The sequence below is a fragment of the Belonocnema kinseyi genome, chromosome 1 (assembly GCF_010883055.1).
Source record: "Belonocnema kinseyi isolate 2016_QV_RU_SX_M_011 chromosome 1, B_treatae_v1, whole genome shotgun sequence".
In the NCBI taxonomy this organism is placed as follows: Eukaryota; Metazoa; Arthropoda; class Insecta; order Hymenoptera; family Cynipidae; genus Belonocnema; species Belonocnema kinseyi.
Window position 1 is genome coordinate 110034456 of NC_046657.1, and position 5661 is coordinate 110040116.

Consider the following 5661-nt stretch of genomic DNA (forward strand, 5'->3'; position numbering starts at 1 on the left):
CTGTTCCATTCATAAAAAAAAAATTAAAAAGAAAAAACAAAAAAATTCCAATTTTTAGTCAAACGACGTACAATGGCAAGGAAGAATTGCAGCAATAAAAAAGCCCTACGAAAATAATATGCAAGAAAAACCAGAATTTGAAATTTTGATAAAAGCGATACAAAATACGGGAAAAAGTTTTAGAGTAAAATTATATCTTTCAAAAAGGCCTAACAATTTTTATTTATCCATATTTTGATAGGACTTATTATTTGGGTGTGATTCATCAAAAATTCTATGAAAAAAATCGACAATTCAGATTTCGAAACAAACGATGTGAGATAAGGAAAAAAGTTTCAGAGGATTTTCAGATTTGACAAAGTCTTACAAGATATTTTTAACTCATTTCTGTATAGAATTTATAATTTTAGTTTTATTTATCGAAAATACTACCAAAAAATCCAAAACTTCAGGCTTTTAAAAATTTCTACGAAATTTTTTGAAACAGTCATCTAATAGGAGTTGTCTTTTTATTTTTATTTATCAAAAATATTTTGCAACGTTTTTTTCTTAATTTTAAGTCAAACGAGGAGAAATATATAAATATATAAATAAATTTATATATAAATACATAGATAAGCAGCCTTAGGCCTACGAATAATATTTCAACAATTAAATTGTAGCGTAACTTTTGCCGTAAGTCTCCAAATTTACATAAATTTTATTTCTACGCGATTATAAGCTATGTGTCAATTATAACTTGGACACTGGAAATATGAGTGAAATCAGTGAAAAATATGCATATTTTAGAGTTAAAAATAGAGCCTGAATGTCCCATTAGCGGTTTTTTACTTGTTCGGCCTTCGCGTAGATTATCATTATTTGTTCGCCATTGAGGAAGGTGAAGAAACAATTATGAATCGACAAGAATAGCAAGAGTTGATTGAATTAGTATAATTTATAACCTCCTCTCCACCAATTTCTTGTTAGATCTTAAAATCTACTCGTACAAAGTTTTTTGAAAAAATTTTGGTTGTAATAGTTGGAAATCACCACATGAGAAACTGAAAATTATAATTAGAATCTGGACCTTGCACTTAAAATTAAAAAAAAGTGTAATACCTTGCACTACTTCCCTACTCGACTTCCCCTCACTTCCCCTACTTCTCTCCACCACTCCCCTTAATGCCCCTTCCTCAATACCCCTCACTGCCCCTTTCGGGAAAAAAGTAACCTTCAATAATGAACACCGAAAAAATTTTGAATGTTTTGAACTAGAAGCGTTTTAAATCAACCAATATTAAATGAGACATATCTTTAAATAAAGAAAAATATTTTAAATGCAAAGAATAGGAATTGAATTTGTATAATAAGACGTAACTAAAAGCGCTTCATATTGGAAAATTTTTAATTGTCAGTACTTGGAATTGAAAAGTTTTGAATCAGAAGTTCTCAAAATTTTTAAATTTCAGACTAAAATTTTCAAAATTGAAGAATTTTATAAGAAAGGAATTGAGGTTGCATCATTTCTGATTCAAAGCGTTCGAAATAGAACAGATTTTGTTCAAATTAAAGGATTTTAAAATTGATGGATTTTGGATTACATTTTCGTGAAAAGGACAATTTGATCATTTTAGATAAGAATTCGAAAAACTAGATCAGTAAATATTCACAGAAAATGAAAATTGATTATTTCTGATTAAAAACGTTCAAAATTGAAAACTTTTAATTTTTAATTATTTCATATTCAAAACTATTAAAATTCAACCATTTGAAATTGAAAACTTAATTGAATTTATCAACGTCGAATCTTCTGCATTGATAACGTTTTAAACGGTTATTTAAAAAACAAGTAATGATCATTTTGCAATAAAATTGAATAAACAAATTTTTCCAAGATCAACAAATAAATTCCACGTCATTTTTACATTTCTAAATGTAAAAAGATTAAATTATAAGCCCTTAAAATTGATTTATTAAAAAAAAAAATTCAAGTAGAAGTAATTTTAAATGGGAAACATTAAGAGGTGAAAAATTTCTACTTCGAATCGTTGCAAATAAAACAAATCCAAATTTTAATTTATAATTAATTAATTGTTGATTATCAATAATTGAGAAGATACAACTTTTCGGTACTTAAACCTTTAAAAATTTGTATTATTTCAAGTAATTCTTATCACTTAATTTAGAACAATTATACCTTCTTAAAATCTTCAAATTAAATATTCTTCAGTTTTAAATCGAGAAAATATGAATTTTAAAATATCAAACCATTAAGGCTATTAATCAATAATTAGGGCACAATATTATCCAGATTATTAATAATGCTTTTGGTTAATCAAAAGTCGGAACTGTAGCAAAACAAACATTTTTTAAATTGATATTAAAGACTAATAAATCCTTGAGGAAGATAGTATCCGCTTAAAAATAGTCAAGTTAATTTTTGATATTTATTTTTGACCTCTATACTTTTAAAGTAAATGAAGTTTTGTCTCAAGGCCTCGAAAATTGAAGTTTTGCAATTGCGCAATAAAAAAATATAACAATAAATTGGAAAGATAGACATTTTGAAAATGATAAATATAATTAATAAGTATCATATCATGTTCAAATACTAAATAATTTTTAATAATTTTATTTCAGAATTGAAGCATTCTTTATAAATTAGGATTTTGAAATTCTCGACTGTTTTGTCAAAAACTCATTTTATTGTTGTAGAATCCACTAATTTGTTACAAATGCGTTTCTCTTGTCGAAAATTAATTTTTTTTTTCAAATGAAACTTTAACCCTTCTTAATTCATTCCGAAATTGATAGTTTTTATTTTAAATTTGACTATTAAATGTTTGATTAGGAATTCGATTTTTTGGCTGAAAATCCAACTAATTGGTAGAAAGTTGAACTACTTTATTAGACATTAATTTTATTAGTTAGCGGATGAACTATTTTTTTGAAAATTCGCTCTGATTTTCAATGAAAATAATATTGATTATATACCTAGGCAGTAAAGTTTAAAACAACTTTACTCTCGTGGTGCATACGATACTTTATCTAAAATATGCAGAATAAGCGCTCTTTTTCGATAAAATGGCGTTAGATTGTACTGCGTAGGCGCGTGTGGCGATCCAAAATCCAGTTCGTAGCTTAACGAAGTTTTAAAATAAATTCTTCTCACTCTCTTCTTTCACTTTTAGAATCGACTATCGAGGCGCCTTAAATTATGCGCCACTTCGGTTCGGAATAATTTGCACAGTCCTTATTTTATGTTTGAAGTATCAACTATTATATTTTTCAATAAGAATTGATTTCTATTTTAATTGAACTAATTAAATAAAAATTAAATCCCATCGTTAATAATTTATCTTTTGCTGCAGATTCATTATTTTAATTAAATATTCATCTCTTTGGTTGAGAATTGAATTATTACTTTAAAAATTCAACTCTTTTGTTGCAATTTCATTTATATAGTACCAAATTTAATTATTTCGATATAAATTTAATTATTTTGCTGTAAATTTTACTGTTTTGTTGAACATTCTTTTTCTTTAATAGAAAATTCGTCTTTTCTGCTCGAAATGTTAACTATTAGATTTTTAATTCAACGGTTTCATAGGAAATAATTATTTTATATTTGTATTCGACTTTGAGTCCTACTTTCTGAATAATTGCGCACGAAGGTACGAATTAATACATCTACTTCTGAACAAGGCTTTGTTGCCAGCGCAGCACTATTGAAAAATGGCTTCTAAAATGCGTGCGCGCTGGAGAGCATGACAGTGGTAGGGGAACCCTATTTTGAGAAAAGTTATTGTCCTACAAGTCCTATCGTGGCACTGTTGAGAAGATAGAATGTATTTCCTTCTGTTTTGAAAGTATTTTTGGCTTTTAAGTCTGTCAAGATATTATTTTGCATGTTTAGTGTTTTGATTCAGTGGCTTTTCAAATTAAAAATTTATATTGATATTAACTAATAAAATAAGCAATTTTGTATATAATAATGTAATTATATATTTGTGTGTGTGTGTAATAAAGCTACCAAATTAATTCGTATAATTACTCTTGCAGAAACAACATCATATCACATTCGTCCGAAACGTGCAGGTCAATACAACTCTAACCAACAAGTACCACCAGCACTTCCAGGATCTTCTCGTAATAAGCGAAAGTCTGATGACGATACTACTCCTCTATCTTTTGAGGATAAGAAAGAGGCTCTCTATAAAAAGGGTCTGATAATTATAGATCCTGAATACACGGTCAAAGTTATTGAAGAAAATAGGAATGCTGTACCTAGCAACTATGGGCATGCATTTGCAGCAGGCAAATATTTCGCCATAGTGCACGCTTCCCAGCTTCCTAACGCAATTCATCAGGGAAAAAAGGTTATATTTGTGGACGAAGACGGTAACAATGCTAAGCGGTCTATAACATTTATTGGGCACCCAAAAATTGTAGAAGGTCAAAGTATTCACGATTGCAATCCCGACGTTGCCGTGCTTCATATTGAGTACCCTGGAATTTCTCGTGAGAAAAATCTGGATGCAATAAACCGAGACCTAAAGGAGAAACATGTACGGGCTGAATTTATTCGACTATTTACTAAAAATCAAATGAAGTGGGCATCTGTATACATAAGCAAAACATATACTCACATCGCAAAGAATCCTGTTGGTGGAATAGATTTTAACCTCTAGGGCATCATTAATGAGACCTCTAGTTTTCACAACGGATCAATGGAACACAAGCATCCTTCTATTTACGACGCTTGGACTTCACGTTAAAGGTTCGAAGTTTCATCCATATATTGTTATTAGATTATATTACCTAACATAAATTATACATAAAAAATTATTGCATTACACTTAAGTAATAATTAATATATTGACAAAAATATTTTTACGATATATTATCCTGTAACCATTTTAAGCCGGAGAGAAAAATAAGCTACCTCATATTTCTTGTTATAAAAATATTCTTTGAATCTTAGTGACTCATTCGGTTAGGCGCTTGGTCTTCTCGTTAGAGGTGCGAGGTCCGACTATTTAATCAAGAAAGTCACGCGAAGAATATTTAATTTAGTAAAAAAAATCTGACTAAAAAAATTTTGTCGGCATATTGCTCTGTAACCATCTTAATTGTGAGATAAAATTTAGTTTTATCTGATAATGAACTTTTTGAAAAATGTATGCACAGAATAAAGACACATCTATAAAAAATTGCACTGCCTTTTATTTTTAATATTAATATATCGAACACCATTATAAATATATCATCTAATAAATAAGAGTCAGACAACAATAATTGGGAGAGGGAGTGGGGATACTGTATTTACTCTAGTAAGAACAGATTCCCGTGTAAAAATTATGACCGGGTTCGGACCGGAATCCGGCAGGGTTGCCCTGCTTGTATCCAGAATCTGATCAGGCTCCCCAGTCGGATTCTGGTTGGTTTCGTCACTCTGCGCTGGTCGGATCCCGGTCGGGTGTACCCAGTCGGCTCCCGGTCGGGTTACCCGATCGGATCCCGGATACAAATAGGGTAACCCGGTCGGAATCCGACCGGTTTTTGACTGGGATCCTCGATCGCATTTTACTGGAGCCTTTTTACCACAGCGAACCTATTCTACCAACTGGTAGAGATAAGAATCTTTGTCAGCACTTGTTTCCACCTGTAACAAGATGT

At 30.0% G+C, this 5661-nt stretch overlaps 1 protein-coding gene across 2 annotated transcripts in view; it reads right to left on the reverse strand.

Moving 5' to 3' along the window:
• LOC117173217 overlaps positions 1-5661 on the reverse strand; it is a 123993-nt gene that overhangs the window by 51120 nt on the left and 67212 nt on the right. Inside the window, exon 2 of one of the 2 annotated variants that reach the window (XM_033361674.1) lies at positions 4632-4803. The exons of the other annotated variant lie outside the window; for it this stretch is intronic. The gene's annotated coding sequence lies outside the window, so the exon portion shown is untranslated. The remainder of the gene's footprint in view (positions 1-4631; positions 4804-5661) is intronic. 2 annotated transcript variants of the gene reach the window in all.